The following is a 19902-nucleotide window of genomic DNA, read 5'->3' as shown; positions in this document are numbered from 1 at the left end:
CCTGATAAAGGGCACTCTGTGTCAAGAGACCTAAAAGGTGGCTTGGCTGTTGCATCTTTTACAGCTGGTCTCTCAGGAGCCAGGGCAGACCAAAGATGGGGGTGGAGAGCGGGCCTTATGCTCTGGCCATTATTCGTACCTGCTCCATGTGTACAGGGAGAAACACAAAACTCCTGGAAGCAGGAATATGTCATTCTGAGGCAGGGTATTAGACCACTCGGTGCTTCAAATTCTCAGAAATAATTGAGCAAGAACTTCACAGCTCCAGCATTTTGGAGGCCAGAACGTGCATGTTGCTCTTGCTAGGGTCAAGAGCGCACAATGTGCTATTATTCCTGGTCTGCACTCCTGAACGATAACTGTAGTAGACAGGAACTCAGTTATTTGATTTGATTTGAATTTTTTTTTCCTTGTGAGGGAAGCAGGAAGGTGTCTGTAGAGATGCAATGAACTAGGCTATAAGGACATCCCCCGAAGGCTCTTTACTTTTTAACCAGGTCACTCGCTGCTAGCAAAACTGGGCTGCCATCAGGAAGACCTTGATGTTTGATTTCAGTTCCCCCGAGATGCGGCGTGATTACGTGGCTCTGAGGCAGCACTCAGAGGGGCTCGGGCTTCCCCCTTGTCCTAGAGCCAGCACTCTTGATGAGATATCTCAGATATCTGATGTGGGGTTGGGCTGTACGGTGGCGCTGCTTTCCCTCTGCCGGCACGGCACCAGGTCCCGCCGTGCTGCTGCTGGTGGGCATTGAACTCTTTGCTGTCAACGTTTGTCAGCAGCGTAGCAAGCAGGGGGTGTGCTGGAAGTGGGCTGGCCACATCCTGTCAGGGCTGTACCCTGGCCTCTCGGGGAGTGCTGGTGTGCTCTCCCCGCTGCAAGCCTCTCCCTTCCTTTTCTAACTGGCTATCTGCATGTGCACGCCAAGCAAGATATGGGGAAAACAGCTTTCTTAGAAAACCGAGCATGGTTTATTGGGTGCAGATGCCAGGGCATTGCCATCATGTCTCTATTGTCTTTAAACCATCTTCCCCCAGTACTGCCGGGAGGGAGGGACAGTACGTGGGAAGCACCAGTGTGCACTTTAGGACTTGGCAGCCTGGAGCAGAAGAGAGCTCGGTGGATGGAGTGAGAGGAGGTGGCAGCTGCAGGACCATGTGTTTACCAAGGGGCTTGTTCAATTCAGATGGGAGAAGACACACACGTACCTTAGTACTCTGGGAGAAGGATGGCAGTGATTTTACAATTTGCCATCTGCCCACGTGTCCGGCAGGTAGTAGGCATCCATCTAACACGTAGCTGCTACAGATCCTGTTCAGGTGTCGGATGGCATGAGCTGACTTGCAGAAGAGTTCCCACAAGTCCACGTCTGCCTGGGTGCAAGTTCCGGACAGCCCTGCAGCACAAAGGCAGCGTGGTCCTGAAGCTGAGGTGCTGCTTAGGAGCATCCTCACTTGCCTCCCTGAAACTGCCTGCTATTCCTGATAGGAACAGAGAAGATGTGCTAGCACAATATGTGAACTATAGAGTTAAAGTCTGTTTGCCACGTCATTGTTAGTGTTGTGCTTCAGCTAGATCTTAGCTATGTAGAATTGTGCAATTCTGCAGCATATTTGACTCAATAAAGTTCTAAAACTTCAATATTTCCCATGCTCTGGTGGCCAAGAGATTGCCTTGCTGCCCTTTCTAAAGGTCTTCAGTGCCTCTTCAGCTCTGCCATTCTAGGCTGTATCGATCAGCTCTATAAAATTGAGCAAGATATGTTTCTCTGGGACTCTAACAATGAAGGTAGGGCAAGTGCAGAAGGACAGAAAGATGAAAGAAAAATGTGTGCAAATCTCTATCATTAGAGGGCTTGCTTGCTGGTAAGACTCAGGAAAATTAGGAACTGCTGGGAGGGCGCTGATCTTCTGGAGATCTTCCTCCACTTCCTAAAAGGCCCAATTACATAACATTCTATTTGTTCACAGAGTCCAGAGAGAGTTTCCCATTTTGCAATCTGTTGATGTCTCCTTTCCCAGAATACACAAAATAGCAATGTAAGTGCTGAAGAGATGTACAAAAAGAGATGTACAGTGGAGAAGCTGTTGGTCTCCCTGTGGAAGACTTTATCCTGACACTGCCCTGTAGCCTCTTGGAGTGATGTTTTTCTGTTCCTTGCTCCTGAAGCACAGCTTGTGTGTTCAATGAGTGCATGTTAACAAGTGAAAGAAACAGCATGTAATTGTGTTTTGTAAAAGGATTAGGTGGGTTTGTACAGCAGATCATTCCAAGCTACGTGGGAAAGCTATAGATGTCCAAATTGTGTCTCAGCAAGGCCAGCATCCCGGTGATGCTGCACAGGCACCTGGGGCTCCAAGACATCTATGGGTGCTAAGATGTAAGTTTAGGAGAGACCCTCTCCTCTGGTGCCATCCTTAGCAAGGTGATTCTGTCTTTGCCTTGCATCTCTGTTAATGATTAAAGATTTCTTGATGAGAAGATGAACTACTAAGATGTGTAGTTACAGGCGCTTCCTGCCCACCCATCTGCCCCAGGTGTCGTAATCACAAAAGAGGTCAGTGGTTCGTCTGGCCAATGTGTTTTTATCTCCTGATCAAATGCCAAATAGTTCAAAAGAAGTCCATCCTCCTGTCTGGGAGGAGGAAGCAATCTTTACCCCAGCTGATGGCATCTTTCCGCCTTGCTGTCTTGAAACATCAGGAGGTGCATCTCTTCCAGAGATGACTGCAAAGAGGTATGAAAACTGTGTGTTCTTTCATGGTCAAGAAATAGCAGCTTCCCTCGAGCTGACATCGCAGCTAGAGAGCTATTACAACCTGCACTCTGTATGTCTGCCCCCACACACCACGAGCAGAAAAGTTTTTACTGCATTAAAAAGTCGGTGAGGAAGACGTTATGTAAAATTATATAGCTAACAGATTGTATTGTTACTTCACCTATAAGGTTACACCTGTAAATGCATCATCAATCTTATGTTAATACATCTTGCTGTATTAATACATAAAACACATAGTTTAGCTGTTTTTATACAAGGTGTCTGCTGCAGGCTTAGGGAGTGAAATTCTTGGCCCGTCGTATATGACTCGTCCGAGCCAGCTTTGGCATTTCTCTGGAAGCATAGTTCTAGGAGTCAAATGCTAGCAGTGACACAAACACCAGCTAAACCGTATGTTTTTTATGGAAAATGTCCCCGGAGATCACATAGCCTCCCTCCCAAGAGCTCTTTAAAAATGTCGATGTCAATAAATATAGATTGTGGCGGGGGGAACCAAGCAGTACTGCTTTTTTAAGTTCCCCTTTTCTTTTCCAGAAGAAGTTGGGTGAGGTATTTCTACAGAAATAGCAAAAAGTAAAATCCTGACTCAGCCCTGGGACCTCTCTAGCTCAGTTTTGCATCCACGGCTTGCAGCTTCAAAGGAAAAATGAAACCTCCAGCACAGCCAGCCTTGCATTAGGACTCGGTCGAGGAGAGGGGAGCATCCCAATGTGGCAGAGACTGGTGTAAACTAGGCTGAAGGAGAAGTAAGCAAGCATTCCCCTTTCACCAACAGCTGGTTGTCCCCTCTCCAAGAGGGAAAGATGCAGCTGTAATGGGGTGCGCTCTCACTTCTATTTCTCCTCTCTGTTCACACAATGTTTAGTCTTTCCCGGACACTCCTAAACCGTCTTAATTGGTCTTAATGTTTTCCACCCATGGGCGTCTCTTTTAAACTGCTGTGCTCTTGTCTCAGTTGCACCCAGGGAAATAAGGCCGCATGGTGGTCACAGGCCTTCCCATTTCCCCTGCACCCGGCTGCCTGCAAGTGCTTAAAAGCTAATTCTTGGGTGCATAACTGAAGAATAACCACAAATGGTGACCCCACGATGTGGTGTTCGCTGCTTTGCACCTTATGGATTGATACCTCAATGCAGGAGGAAGAAACCAAACAGGCCTGAAATATTTTCTTCAGGGGGATCGACCTGAATTTTGGCTTCCCATTGTGTTTAGGGCAGTCTGAGCCTTCCAACACCAAGCAGAAAAGCAAAGCAGTTTGGGGCTAGGTTGTTTGGCATGAAAAATAAAAAGGAAATTCACTACCACAGGAAGACTATGTGAGTGCCCACAGTACCTACAGCTTCATCAGTCAGGAAGCCTGGCCTGGTCTGAGGATGGAAAAACCCTGAGGGTGGCAATTCCTCTTACAGTGTCTCGCAGAGAGGATGGAAAAAGAAATGCTGCTTGGGGCCTCAAGGAACAGAGAGATGCTGTCTGCAGTTGAAATCCTGCGATGTAGAGGGCTGGGTGCTGGATTTCAGTTTCTCGGATGCCTCAGAAGAACCACGGAAGGTCTGAGCTTGGAAATTACACGTGCAGTGGTGAGCTTCCAGCTGCATACTGGATGGGCACATTTAGACCTGGCTTGCACTTGCTATTCTCGTGTGCATGCAAGCCGGCCATGGAGTGATGTGGACACCACATGTATATGCACAGGCTGAAAAAAAAAAAAACGTTCCCAGGTCTCAAGCCTGCAATGTACATTCGCAGAACTGTGTCTCTGTGTGTCTTATGAGCTGATCTGGTCCTCCCCAGAGTAAAGCCAGTGGGTGTGCTCCTGCGGCAAGTCATCACAGCATTGTAGGACAAGCCCTGCCTGTGGCTTGCCCGGGGAGGGTGAGCACGGGACGCAGTCTGTGCTGCTTGCCCAAATAAGTCATTTTGCGTGTGCATGAGATCTAGGAACTTGATTTGATGGTGTCCCCTGTGGAGGGGATTAGGCAGCGAGCCTGTGTTACTGGATGAAGCAAGTTGTACCAGCACGTCACTTGGGGGGACAGGGGGAAAGAGGGGCGAGGACAGGAGTGGTTAGCTCTCGCTGAAGAACTGATACAGTTTTTGTCCTTGAAAAACCAATGTTTCCTTATTTGTAATGAGCTGTTGTTGGCAATTTACCGCTGCCAGCTGCATCTCTGTGGTTGATTAAGGGAGCTTGGATCTTAAATATGTAATAACTCTCTGAAAGCCATTGAGAGGCAGTTATTAGCTTCATCAGGGCTTGCGTACACATCCGCTGTGCTCCTTTATGAAAAGGCTACCTATTAAATGCATTGTAGTAATTTATAAAACGCAAGATCTAGGCTTGTTTTAAGAAATTAAAGCAGCAATCCTACCAAAGCCTGTTGGTGTGGGAAAGAGTTACCCTGGTGAACAGCACAGCTCCTCAGTTCCTTGCTGGGGAGGCAAGACCAGGGGGCAGAAGAAGCCCCGTCCCACTTTGCAGTCTCCTTTGCTTCCCTGGCATATGCTTGAGCACTGCTGGCAGTGGCACTGCACCAGCTGTGGCATGCAGGTCTTATTGACAGAGCAGGGACCCATCCCTCTCCCTCCTGTGCACACTTGGCAAGTCCTCGAGCAGCGAAAGGTAAATGCAAACCAAAAAAGTGTGCAGGACCCCGATGCAAGCGCCGAGTTCAAGTTGTTCCCCTGCCTTGGGAATCGGCCTTCTTCCCTCTGACACTTTGCCTCCAGGTCTGACCTCAGCGGATGGCACTTAAGTAGTTTTGTGGGCTTAAATCAAGACAGAGAGAACAAAAAGCAGGCAGCTGACCACATCCAAGCACTTGTGCAGATGGGCAGAGAAGCACCTGCCACCATCTGAAGCCAAGTGGAGCAGAGAAGCTGGACCTGCAGACAAGCAACCAAGTCAGAAACAGACCCCCAGCCTGGTCTTGCTGAACCACCTTATCTCTACAGCACTCCCAGGTCAGGAGCTTTGATTAAAGGTTGGTCTTTCACAGCCACGGTGTTAGTGAAGGTTGTGTGGCCTCGCTACGCTGGAAGTGGTGGGTATGCTCTCTGCTCTGCCACGGGCATGGTTGCAGTGAAGGTCCCTTCTCCACACCAAACACCATCGAGCCTGAGGGCATCTGGGGAGATATCAAAAAGTCTGCTAATAATGCTTCTGACACTGACATCGGTGGCATTGCGCTGGCTTCCAAGAATGGTGATGCTGGATGCTGGGCGACAACAAATAATAATGGCATTCTCCGCTTTAAAAATATCTTCGTGTAAGGGAAAAAATATTCCCACTGCTGTGCAAGTGAGAGGGTGACCAGCATGTGCCTCCACTGTCCAGTCCCTATATGGCTCCATTTCCATAGTGCCTGGATGCCTTCCTACACAATCCAAGCGACAATTAAATGCGCCTGGCAGTGGGAAATAGCACTGATGAAGAACCAGGGCACAGACTGGAATCCCCGCGATCGGAGCAAAACCCTTTCCAGAGGATGTCCTCCCAGTGCAGATGCTCTCAGCCCTTCAGTTTATGCCTGCCCTTTCTCCCCAGCACTTGCCCCTGAGCACACGAGAGATAAGGGCAAGAAACTTGCCTGGAGACTGCAGACGCTGTGCTCCAAGATGCACTGGTTTCATTGGGAACGATGAAGATCTGAGATGAGACATCTTTGGCTCGTGCAGGTGGGGAGCAGGGCTCACCTGGCACCAGAGCCTGCAGAGGGCTTTGCATTTGCTTAGTTCAGTAGATCTGCATTCACACTTCAGGCCTGCTTGTTGAAATTTATGTTCCTCCTTAGTGACTGGATGTGTGATGGGACCTAGGGGGATAAGCTATCACTCCTACACAGGGAAAAAATAATATAAACAAAGTCAGTATTAATGGCCCAGGCACAAATGATCCTACCACAGGGGAAAGGGAGGGAAGTGTAACAGGAGATTTACCTGACTCACGAGCTCTCCAGTGACCTGGAACTTGGAAAGAATCATACCAAAAAAATAAAAACCACAGAAAATAGGTCAGCTGAGTAGGGAAGAGTGTAATGGAGCAGCATGGGTGTGTCAGGTCGGAGTCAGGTTGGGCAGGAGCCGGCCAAGAATTAGATGAGAAGATGTCCTGCCCACACCTTAGTGCAGAGGGAGAAGGGGAAGGGAGCAGAACATCACACCCCACTGAGAAGCATAATTCTCCTTGGATGTGCTTCGGTCTGTGCTCATGGAGCCATCAGAAGACAACCTCCAGGAAGCCCACAGGTGGAGGATGGAGATAATGTAACCCACCTGTCCTCAGAGTGAGTATAGATACATTGAGCCTCCTGGTAGTAGGGGAATGCCCAAGGGGCTCTCAGAGCTGCTTGCAGTCCATTTGGAAATTTTCCTGGGTGAGAGGTGAGATCTGCGGGCAAGCTCCAGAGCTGCCTTCAGCAGCAGTTCAGCCAGATTATGTCTGCTTCTGTACCTGGAGGAGCTTTGAATAAATCAACACATTTGTAAGTACCTTGAAGATAACGAGGAGATGAATAACAGCCAGCAGAGATTTGTCAAGAACAAATCTTATCAAGCCAACCTAATTTCCTTTTATGCCAGGTTTTTGGGTGCAGGAGAAGCAGCAGTTGTCACGTAACTCAGCTTCAGAAGGGCTTTTCATGCTGCCTAGTTTAGTGCTGCTGGGAGGAAGTGCTGGCTAAATGGGCCACTGGGGTGATGGGGTCAAACCTGTCTGAAAAGAGAAACATGGTACTGGACGGGAGCGAAAAGGCATTTGGCAGGTGCTCGTGTTGAAATGGAGCTTGTTGGGAGCAGAAAGTAAAAGTTTGTTGAAGTGTGCAGATAGCATGGACAGGTTGGAAGCGTTATCAAAGCCAGCATGGGGATTTAGAGAGAGAGGCTGGGAAATGGGCTGAGAGGAAGCAGGATGCTGTAAAGACAAGTGCTTGTGCAAGAACTGTCCCAAGCACAAATTTAAGTGGGAGGGGAGCAACTGAGGCAGGGGCTGCCATCGTGACCCAGCAGCCAAATCTGAGCTCACAATGTCATGCTTTTGCAATGAATGAGGCCGACGTCATCCTAGAGATATTCACGAGCTCCAGAAGAAGCTGGGGAGAGTCCAGAGGAAAGTGCAGAAAATGACTGGTGGTCTGAGAAATGTGACCCACAGAGAGAGTCTGCAAGAACTCAGACTGTTTAATTTAGACAGCAGCCTAAGGAAGAGCTAAGCCTTGAGCTATGTAAAGGGCAATCTATGTCTGCAGGGTCTTGAGGCAGCAGTGGAGGCAATTCAGATTAGACAGGAAGGAATTTCCTCCAAGTACGTATGGGTCCACCCAGGAGTAGCCTGGGGGCGTGGGTAACTTCTGTCAACAGCAGAGGTCAATGTAGAGGCACTGGTTGAAGATTTACTGGAGATGCTCAGTGTGTTGTCTCTTTTAGGACAGCATTGGGTCAGGTGAGGTCTTGGGAACTCTCTCTCTCCTGTTTTTCTGTGATAGCCAGGCAAAAGCAACCATGGTGTGAGCTGCACTTTGGGCAGGTGGCTTCCGTCCTGCGTGGTCTTCTGCTGCAAACGGGTGGCGGGGTAACATGCAAAGCAACCTACAGATGAAGCAAAGATTGAACACGTTCACACACATGCAACCTTCAGAGCTTCCCCGTGGCCACCCCATCTGGGCCCTTTGCTCACAACAACTATCTGGGACAGGGCCGGTGCTCGCCTGCCGGCTGTCTCCTTTGCTAATAATTAGCTGCAATCCAGGCTTCCCTGCAGGAGAGCCCCGTCCCCGTGGGGGAAGAAGCAAGGCTGCACGGATTAAGGAAGCTAATTAGCAGGAAAGAGAGCATTGGTGCTGAAGCCCCAACAGCCAACTTTGAAATCTAGATAAGGGAGCAGTATTTAATTATATACAATTAAAGCACCGCGTGTCAGCCCCCTGAGAACTGGCGGTCTTGGAGAGCCCTCCCGAAGGTGCTAATGAACAGACCTGAAGGTGGTGGTGGTGGATGAGGGGATATGCATTTGAAACTTCACCTGGCAAGCATATCTGATTAGAAGACCTTGGAAAATTCCACTGGGATACCAGCTCCTTATTTCTGTGGTATCCTCCCTCTGCTGGAGCAGGTAATGGGAATCCAATCCCATAGAGGGGTTAAATGGGGGGATTGCTCTGCTCCTCTGACACCTAAACACTGAGTGATGGAAACGTGATGAAGAGGAGACAAGGCTATCCTGAAAACATAAGGGAAATTGGAGAAGATCACAGGTATACTTGGCCTGAGGCAGAGAACAGCCTTTGTGGCCTTTTCTCCCAATGCTCAGGAGAAGCCAAACTGCAGGAGACAAAGCTCCTGTGCCTGTCAGACAGGGCCTCCTGGCATCTCCAGGGAGCACCACGCCGATGTTCCCCTTTGCTCCACGGTTCTGCAAGGTTCTCTGAGGTTATTTTCCCACGAGTTTGCTCAAGCCACTAACACAGCTACTTCCCCTTTGCCTTCTGAGCACAAATAGCCCCTGACCTCTGATCCCTTACCTTGCCCTCTCCATGCTAGGAAGGCAGTTTGCTTTCCCTGAAAAGTGCCTGCCTTGTGTTCAGATGCTGGCTGTTGTGCTCTGGGCTAGCAGAGCCAGTAAGCTTTGTGGGCGGCAAGAGCAGCTTTTACCCCAAAGGTGCTTCTGGGTATTAGTGTAGTAAAAAAAGATGAGGAAGGAAAGCTTGGATGGATCTGTATCATCTGGCAGAGAACTGCAGAGCCAACCTGAAGTTTTCTAAAAATCCTCTCCCTCAGCAACTACGTACAAACCCTTAAGAAAGGCTTTAGCTCACCCTTGGGTGTGAAAGGAGGTGGTGCCTGTTTTAATTAGCAAATATGAAGTGCCTGAAGGCAGTAGGTTTGAAAAGCACAAGCAAAACCCTCGAGCTCCCTTTCCTGCATCCTTGTCTCCTGGTATTCCCCTCTCTGTCCTGGTCTTTGTCTCCAGTTCCTTCCAGGTCCATGTGCAGAACCTGTGGGTCACATTTGCAATGCTGTCACAGACAGCTTCCCTGGTGGTTTGGTTGCTTAAATCTCACAAGAGCTGCAAGCGATGCCAATGCCATGAGGTTTATTTTATTTGTCTGAGTGTTTCTGGTGATGTTTTCCTTTGCAGTGCCAAGAGCTAAACCCTCAGGGGGTTCTTCACTCATTGTGTTTTAGGTGAAAATTAAATTTCTTGTTGAATCCCAGAGCTCTCAGAGTTGGGGTTTTAAGAAAAATGTTGAATAGAATCCAGAGAGCCCTGTCTGGCCCTTGCTGTGCCAGGGGAGAATTTGCTGTGTTTCTTGGGGGAGAATTGTTCTCTATTCTCCACCCTGCAGAGCTGAAAGGGAAGGTGAGAGGCTCCTCAGTGCCAGTTTTCCTGGGCCTAGAATGAATGAGTGCCTTGGTCTCTTGCGAATATACAAACAGATTTCTACAAAGCACTTGCTAATGAACTGAAACAGCAGTTTGTCCTTTCAGTGATTTGCAGGGAGTCAGTAAAAGACTCGACCTGGGGAGCTCGTTACGCTGCTGAAGCAGTGCATTTTTAGTGGAGATCCTGGGATGCTGTTGGAGAGGTTTGGCAGCACAGGGAGGAGACCTGTGAGAGCAGACATCGATCGCCTTCATGCCAGGCTGTGCTGGTGAGGGCGGCTTTGATTCTCAGCCCTGATCATTGTAATCTCATGGCAAGGCTAATTGCATGCTGGGACCATCTGTGGCCGGGTCTCGGGTGCAAATTGGAGGAGAGGAGAGTCCATCAACAGGGTGAAGGCAGCACCACAGCAGCCTACCTGGACCCTTTGCCATGCGCGTGGTACAAAACAGAGACCTGGAAAATACATGATAAAAAAGGAAAAATCGCATTTGCATGAGAGCTTCCCCCCAGCTGCAAGCGAGTGCTTGCAGAGCTGCAATATGTTTGGGTTCATGTCCAAAAACCCCTTGTCCCACTGAAGCCGAGAGCAAGGATGGGCTGCTGGTGTTAGCGATAGCTACTTGTGAAAAGCTGCTGGGCTCTTGCTACAGTAAGAGTTTGACATCCATGTCTTAAATTCACTGAGCCAGTATTGCACAAGTTTCAGCTTCAGTGTGCTTGCAGGGAGAGCTCTGGCTTGGCACTAGGCAGCCTCGGTAAAAGCAATAAGGAAAAGAGAATTCTTCGGGCCTTGCCAAGAAAAATCACCATCAAGGCCAACTTGATTTCAAATGGTGCATGGAAAAGGGAGAGCTAAAGTGGTTTGAACTGTCCTGTTATTGATCAGCGTTTTGGTGCCAACGTAGCCACACTTTGTGTGAGTGGCTATATCCATGTACCCATAAGAGTCAAAAAAAGGAGAAAGGTAATGTGAAAAGCTCCATATTTGCGATTGTGCCTTCTGTCCCAGCTAGAACAGAAGTTTAAAATTACTTTGCTGTAAATCAGGGAAAAATACTGATTTTTGCGAATAGTATTTACCTAGGGAAGAAAGCTTTACTTTTGAGGAAAGTTGCAAGTGCATAAATTAGTTTGGCAGTCTGAAGAAATTAACTGAAGTAAGAATTGTGATTTTTTTTAATTTATCGCTTCACAGAAAATTCAAGTTACAGCTTGAAACAAACTTTCATTCGTTGACTCTGGGCACTTAAGCGGGGTCTGAATTTCAGGCTAATGTGTTTTTTTTTTTAAACAAAAAAAAACAACAAAAAAAACATGGCAGAAGTCAAAGCAATAACACTTCGGGATCTCAATGTCTCTGCAAAAAAAAAAAACAGTAGGTTGAAAAGGTATATATTATGTCGTGCAGCTTGTGCAACAGCTCCTTGCAAGCAGTGAGTTGCATCTAGCACCCTCGTTATGTGACAGAAAATCCTGCAAAGGAGCGTGGAGGAGTTGCAGAGCTGCTTTGCACCCGGAGCTGAGCGTGGTGGTGATGTCCACCAGCAGCTGTGGGGAGTAGGGAACAGAGCCCTTTGGATTGTGGCATGAGCTTTATTCGTTTATCTCCTCTTGAGCCTCGGCACATGTACTAATTAGAGGGGAACTGGTGAGCTCTGCTAACGCATTTGAACGCGGGTAGCTTTAGGCTTGCATTTGGATCATTAAAAATGAAGCAAAAATGATGTTCTCTTTGCACCAGCTGCTGTGAGCAGGGGCCTTGATTTGGCAGCGGTTAGCTCCCCGGCACAACGGCACTAATGACTGCTAACAGGGAAAGAGACGTGTGGCATTAATGCAGTAGGGTGGTGTGGGCCTACTGAATGAAAAGGGCATGCAGAGACTGACCGGGTTGTGAGCTTTCCCCTCGCCCGTGGGTTTTCTCTTCTCTGATTGCCAGGCCCGGTAAACCCCCCAGGGAAGCCCACCTCGTGTCTCCTGAGGATCTTCTCTGCCTGCTGGTGTGTCCAAGCAGCCCAAGTGACACCTGAGTGAGGTTTAATTCTTCACGGTGGGATCTGGCTGCTGGCTGCAGGCAGGCCGTGTTGAGATGGAGGCCATCAGTTTTGAAAAGCCAGTGACAACCTGCGAAGGAAGGCTTCATCTCACAGCTGATCTAAACTATGAGCACAACACAGCTACGTGCGTGGAGGCTGCTCGAGGTGGGCTGCACAGGTCATTTCGGTTACGTCCCTGGGGGACAGGCATTGTATAGGAGTGCTGGTTTTCAATCCTACAACAGCTGGGCCTAAGGAAATGTTTGACTGTGGGTTTTTCTTCAGAAGTTCCTCACTGCAATTTCTCCTCTCAGTGAAAATTGGAAACTTATCACAGAAGCTCACTTGTTTTTCATTTTAAAAAATCTAGAGAAAGAGGAATCACAGAGACTATACAGGGGTATTTGGTTTGTTTTTAGAGAAGACACCTGGGGCAAAATAAAATGTCATCCTTGCCTACTCCTGTTCTCAGAGGCAGAAACCCACATTGCAACACGGACACCAGCGACTTGTAGGAATTTCCTGAGCTGGGCAGGCCCCGTGCCAGGGTCCCGCTGTAGAGGTGAAGTCATATCAGCTGGGGTTCAAATGTGATGGAGGAGGAGGTATGAGTTATGTCAGAGCTTTCATTATCTAATTCCTCATTGTCAACCACCTTCTCTCATCTCCGTACGTAATTGATGTGGTGGCAAATAGTTCTTGCCTTCTGGAAGCTGGCTGCCTTTTGAAATGCTCTCACCAGAGATGTGTTTTTTTCAGGCTTGTACTTCTTCCTCATTATCTTGTCAGCTGGGAGCAGAGTGGAGGAAGGAGAACATATCATCAGGGGAACAGGAGCCTGCTCGCTCTTTGCCCTCTAAATGGGGGTGCCAGGGTTTCGGGAGCAGCTCCTGGCAGGCGGATGGAGAATTCCCATCCCTGGCAGAAGAGGTGTGAGGGTGCTGCAGCCTGGCAGGGGGCAGCCAGCTCAGTGACTGCTGGGGCTGGAAATGCCTTCAAGCAGGAAGGCTTGTGGCTCGTCTTGTGGCTGTTCTCGTTTGTAGGCTTCACGGCTGCTCCTTCAGCAAAGGAGCTCTTTGGAAATCTCAAAGCTATCGGCTGCAGACAAAGGCAGCTCATTTTTTAAACTCTAGTTGAGTATAAAAGAAGAGAAACCTTTTTTTTTTTTTTTTTCCCTCCCCGTAGCTAAACCCCTGGGTTTTATCTGCTGAAATTTCAGAGAGAAAATCCAACTACTAATCCAACCGGTGGCCAGAGATAACCAGGCTTCTGAGGAGGGCAGAAAAGATCACATCTGACAGCAAAATGGCTCTAGAGCAAGTGGGGAAGCTGGGAAGGGTCAGCAGGCATCAAGGTGTCACCACACCATAACCCTATTTTTGCTCCTCTGGGGTTTGAAAACAGAATACTGCCTTCTTCCCAGTCATCTCTTTCCTTTCCTCCTATTGACCTTGTGTCCAAACCCAGCTTCCCCTCTGTCCCCTCCACCCCCTTTTTGCCTGCTCATTTTCAGAGTTTCATGGTCTTGTGCCCCTCCCAGGTCCTGGAGAAGCAGGGTAAGGTGAGGGGGGAGCTGCCAAACTATAAGCTCCCATCTGCAAACCTGTGGATACATAGAAGATGGGTATTTTTAGCAGCGAAGAGAAGTGATTTGCAGACAGTCTGTCTCGAGGTGAAGCGGAGATGCCAGCACTTGAAGGCTGTGCACCCTGACCAGGTGGTTTCCTGGAAGATCTGCTGTGAGGTGCCAGGATAAATGCAGAACCCAGCTGGCAGCGGACCTCACAGGAACACTGTCATACTGCGGGAGCTGGGAGCAGCCCGGGGGCCACTGTCAGGTGCTTTGCACCCTGCATGACCCCTCTATAGTATCCTGGGGAGGATGTAAGGGACTGCCCCAAAGCTTCACTCTCGTGCTCAGAACTAGACAAAAAGCAGCATGTCAGAATTACTGTCTTCACTTTCATCATCTCAAGATGTTTCTGTGGCCAAATATGCACTGTGATGCAGCCCACATAATCATTACCAGCAAAAGCTGTGGTGGTTTATTTTTATTTGTTTATTGTTATTTTAAACTGCAGCTCTCAAGCCAGCCTCTTCTTCCTCGCCGTCACTGCAAAGAGGCTCATCGTGTTTGATGGTTTCTTCTGCCCCATGAGCTCGCCGTTTGCTGTGGCAAAGCCAGTTGATTTTAGCGGCACTTTGGCATTGATTGAGATCAAAACCTGGGTGGCTGGTGGTTTTGTGACTGTGCTCTGCTGAGATGCAGCGTGAGTTACAGAAAAAGAAACAAAAGAGGGCTTGTGTTTAAATAGAAACAGTTCTCGTGGTTTTGTCACCGCATATGGCAGGACATATGCAGAAATGAATTTGCTGCTGTTTGCCCGGTAACAATAAGCAGGTTGAGGCAGTATGTTAGGTCTCCGAAAAGGAAGCGTGCATTTTCTTTTATGATCTCTTGTTTTAAAAATTCAGATGTTCACTGCTGTTTTCTTGAAACAGAGTTACATGAAGTTAATTGGTAGCAGGGGAGGCATCCAGCCACAGTGAAAAAGAAGCAGCCTGCCCGGGCAGGATTGGAGTTCATCTGCCTGTCGGGCTGCCTTATGGGACACCTTGTGCAGACTGATCTCTCAATGAGAACCAAGTGTCGTGGGCTCCAGCTCCAGATGAATGCACGCTGGCAAGCCCATTTGACCGGTTTACCATTAACGTTATGGGTGAGCTGTTGGAAGCCTACACAGAGTGGACTGAGAGCAGGGGCGCCTGCTCTTCGCTTCTGAGCATGAAACCATCTCTGTGATGGAGTGCATGGGCTCAGCAGCATGACGGGGAAAGCTGCTGATATCTCAGGCCGAAGATAATGATTCTTCAAGGGCTATGGACCCGTTCTCTTCCCCCATATCTGCCACGCTGGTTTTGAAGCCCATGTATCTGCAGTCCTACCTGAGCGTGCATCCCTACCCTGTGGTTCACCCAAGAGGTGATGGCCTTGCCCTCCCACTGGCACAGCAAAGCCAGAATCAGCACCTCTTTCAGTGTCACACTAAACCTGAAAGCTGGGAGGTAGGCAAAAATTTGCCAGCCAGAGGGAGGACAAAGCTGACATCTGGGGTGTTACATTAGCAAACTCTCAGCTAGGAGCAGAGGAGGGCAGCAAGAAACACCTCCATCCTGTTTCTGCAAGCCTGAACACCAGGAAAAAAAAAAAAAAAACACTCCTTGCCAGTGAGCATTGTGCAAAATGCCCTGCCTCTGCCCAGCGGTGCTGCACTTCCAGAGACCCGTGGGTCACCTGATGACTTTGCAATAGTTAACAGAGCTTTATAATTCAGGACGGCATGAGGCAGGGGGCCATCTCTGTGTATTTCCAGGCACTGTTGCAGATGTGGCGGTGAGCATGGCATGCTCAGACATCCATGGGAAAGCAGAGCTCTTCGCGCAAGCCGCGTGGCAATCATGCCTCAAAGCTGATTGACGATGCGGGCTTGTTAATTTTAACAGAGGTTAATGGATCTCATTGCTAGGAACTTAGCATCCTTTTCTTTGACCATATATAGCCAAGGTATCAACTTACAGGCCTGGGGATTTCAGCTTTCTGTTTAGATTTTAGATGAAAGGCTGCAGTTGGAAGTGATCATTATAAATATTTCCCGCTATCTGGTAGCAGGCTAACTTCAGCCCCTTCTAAGGAATTCACTGGCATTGTCTTTTACAACCGCTGCCCCTGGCAAAGGGCGTTCAAGGGGAGTGTGCCTTGGAGCTGCCTAACCCCACGGTGCGCTGGAGGGACGGGGGCTGAGGCCCCGCATGGCCGTGGAGGACCTCTAACCCCTGTGCCGTGCCGCAGCTCTGTTGCTTTGCTGTGGGACTGCTGCTAGGGCAACGCACGCGTCTGGCATCACGCGCTCCGGCAGCACTCAAGAGCCAAAGAGAGACCATCAGCAGCGCTGCAAGGCTCTCTGCAAGCACCAGGAGAGGGGAAGCCACTGGGATCCAAAATTCTGGGCTTGTGAAGGAGATAGACGCACACGATGAAAAGGGCCACCTGCATCCTTCTCTGGTTTCTCCCGGAGCTGGGGACGGATGCTGTCCATGCGATGGGAATCCAAGGATTCATGGCCACTCCACACAGAAGGGCTAAAAAAAATATAACCGCAGCAAAATCAGTTAGAAATCCTGACTCCTGGGGCCTCTGGAAATTTGTGCCACAGAAATGCTGTACTCTTGTGCAATTTAGTGTCTCTGAAGAAGAATAAATCTGCTTTCAAAAAAATCCATCTGCATATTGCATGTATTTATAGTTTGCTGCAAGCCTTTCCAGTGAGAACTTTTAGAATTTATTTTAAATTAAAGTGACTAGCGTGACATACCACTACTTAGCCTTTTAACAAAAACATTTTAGTCTTATAAATACAGTTGCTATTATTAAACTCCAGGGAAAGCCAGCAAGCTGCTCCAAATAACATCCTTCTGGTTGCCTGCCTGAGCTCTTCTGATGCGCAGAACCAAGGCATTTGAACACCTTGTTGGAGGCCAGGATCGTATTTTCTGCTTCCATGATGGCTGTTGAAGCTTGTTTAAAACTTTTTTTTTTTTTTCAATTTCCATTGCGTTATTCCTTATATTGTTTTTCTCCTGGTGGCACTTTCTGGCCTTCTGCCGGGAGGCAGCCAGAGACCTGTCTGTAAGTCAGCTGCTGGGACTGACTCTGAGGATGGCAGACATTATTGTCTGGGTTAGCAGAAGGTAGGGTAATTTCCATGCTTTTCCACGCCTGTAGAATGACATTTTAGGAAATCTCGGTCCCTTTGTTCTATCTGTGTCCATGGCTTTCAGAAATGCCCAGCAGGAGCAGGTTTTGGTACTCCAGTGTAAATAAAACCAAACAAGGTGCCCTCAGAACAGGGGACAGATTTTGACCTGTGATCAGCAAGACACAGGGAGGTCCTCCTTTTTGGGGACCTCCCTTCCTGGGTGACGGGGCAGAGAGTACCCTCAGCAAGTCTGCAAATGGCACAGGACTGGGGGGACTGGCTGATATACCAGGGCGTCGTGCTGGCATCCAGAGGGAGCTCAACAGGCCGGAGAGTTGGGCTGACAGGACCCTCATGAAGTTCAACAAGGAGGAGAAGTGCAAGGCCCTGCACCTACGAAGGAACAACCCCAGGCAGTAGGATGGGCTTTGGCACCCAGCTGGAGAGCAGCTGGGCAGAGAAGGGTCTGGGGGCCTGAACACGAGGCAGTGGTGCGCCCTGTCTGCAAAAAAAAGGCTGACAGCTTCCTGGGCTGCCAGCAGGTGGAGGGAGCTGATGCTTCACCTCTGCTCAGCACTGGTGAGGCCACACCTGGAGCGCTGGGCCCAGGCCTGCACTTCCCAGTACAAGGGAGACCTGGACATACTGGGAAGAATCCAACGTAGGGCTACCAAGTGATGAAGGGGCTGGAGCACATCTCCTATGGGGGGAGCCTGAGTGAGCTGGGGCTGTTCAGCCTGGAGAAAAGGAGGCTTGAGGGGATCTCAGCAGTGTGTATAAATCCCTGAAGGCAGGGTGCAAAGAGGACAGAGCCAGGCTCTGTTCAGCGGTGCCCAGTGCCAGGACAAGAGGCAGTGGGCACAAACTGGAACACAGGAGGTTCCCCCTGACCATCAGGAAGCTCTTCTTCACTGTGTGGGTGACGGAGCCCTGGCACAGGGTGCCCACAGAGGCTGAGAGATCTCCTCCTAGGGGATCTGGATGTGATCCTGGGCAAACAGCTCTGGGTGGCCCTGCTCGAGCAGGGGGTGCACCAGATGGCCCCAGAGGTCCCTTCCCAGCTCAGCTATTCTGGGATTCTCCAATTCCAAGGAACCAAGAGGTTAAAAGGCAGAGAGCCAACAGCTTGGGTTAATCCCATCTCTTAAACATTGGTGTTTGCCCAGTTTGTTCCAAAACCAGAGCTGAGCAGCTCTTCCTCGTGCAGCCTTTAAGTCTGTGTGGCTGCTAAGAGAGGGAGGAGGCAATAAATCACTTCAGCCAAAGGCATGGACCCATCCAGTCACTTAATTAATGAGGGGCTTTCTCCTTATTTGTAACCTCCTTTCAAAGCAAATGAGTGTGACTGGTAATGAAAGGAAACATATGCAATAGTTTAAAAATAGATGTCAGGGTAGTGAGGAAAATCATTGCCCTGCTGTGTGTAGCTGAAGACAGCATTCAGCATATCCCGTTTGCCTGATGCTCTGTGAATGGGAATGAACCTGAATGCATGGGTGCTCCTGCCCCAAAAGTGTCCCTCTGTGTGTTGCCTAAACATAAAAACAGATCTTGCCTTCCTGACTTTACGGGGGGAAATTGAGGCACAGGGATCTGGGACCAGCCCATGGGAAGGTCCTGGTGTGCATCGTTGCTCCAGCTGCCCTGCCAGCTGGGGGCTTTGGGGTGAGCTCTCTGCCTTTCAGTTCCCCACTAGTGGGGCTGTCAAGCAAGAGGAGAGAAACAGCAGCCGTGTCATGCCTCTTTCTGGTCAGCCCATATCCCTTAATGTGCATTATAAAGAAAAAAACAAGGCAGCCTCCAGTCTCAGGAGCTTGGTGACCCCAAATTATGCACCCAGGAGATATGGGGCTTTCCAAAAACTTGTGAATGTTTGTTTGCTGAGCCTCACAAGGATCCATCTTCATCAAGCAGGACAGCTAGGGCACTGGGCAACAGAAACACAGAGCACAATGGCCCACAGCAGTGTGGATCCCTGGTGTCCCCTTGCAAAGCCAGGATTTTCTGCCAACAGAATCATAGAATGATCTAGGGTAGAGAAGACCTTCAATATCATCAAGTCCAACCATCAACCTGACCCACTGAGTCACATCACTAAATTACATCCCTTAGTGCCAGGTCCACACATCTCTTAAATACCTCCAGGGGTGGGGACTCCACCACCTCCCTGGGCAGCCACATGTTGGAAGTTGGAAGCATTAAGATTTTAGCTTTTATCTTTCTGTCTGGCATGGGACATTAAGAGGTATCAGGAGGCTTCTGTGGAAACCTTTTTGTTTGCTTTGTCCTTATTCCAGGTTTTCCTTTCTTTCTATTTTCCTTCTTAATTCAGAGAGTTTAAAGGACTTGTAAATATTATGTTTCGGAATTAAAAGCAGACAAACTTATTCAGTCATGTTCTGAAAATAGCCAGGAGTTGGCGATTCTGGGGTAGCATCCATCCCTATCTGAGCTCATGCACTTTTCTCCGGTCCTTCCCCAAGTGTCTGTGCCTACATATAGGATCTGTCCCCAGGCAGGCACTCGCCTGCTGCTCTTCTTGACATACATAACAGTGCCTGGCACTGGTACTGCCAGAATGATCGGGGCAATTCCATGTGCAAACCGGAAAAAAAGCAAACACTCAAGCACGTATGGGGGAAAAAATTAGTTAATCTCCGTGACGATTACTTTATTATTGTTTTCTAGCCCTGGAGGTTTTGTGATGGTTCACGAGATAAGAAAAGTCTTTTTGCCGTATATGCAGCATTTAGTAATCTGCCTAGTAATTGCATTGGTTGTAAAGACGGTGTGCTAATAAGCATGTGTGCAGCTGGGATGCAAAAACCAGAGCTAATCCAGCTGGGGGTGCCGAGCAATAGGCAGTGCAGAAGTAATGATTATTAATAGTGTGTGTTGACTTAGGCTGATAATGCCCCAGAGCCTTCATTCTCCGTATCTCACCAGCG

At 48.9% G+C, this 19902-nt stretch overlaps 1 protein-coding gene across 5 annotated transcripts in view; it reads left to right on the top strand.

Annotated features, from left to right (window-relative positions):
• Positions 1-19902, top strand: part of SLC8A1 (solute carrier family 8 member A1) — a 106659-nt gene that overhangs the window by 26959 nt on the left and 59798 nt on the right. The gene's annotated exons all lie outside the window — the stretch shown is intronic.

The sequence above is a fragment of the Anser cygnoides genome, chromosome 3 (assembly GCF_040182565.1).
Source record: "Anser cygnoides isolate HZ-2024a breed goose chromosome 3, Taihu_goose_T2T_genome, whole genome shotgun sequence".
NCBI lineage: Eukaryota > Metazoa > Chordata > Aves > Anseriformes > Anatidae > Anser > Anser cygnoides.
This window is presented reverse-complemented; position numbering and strand designations above follow the sequence as displayed.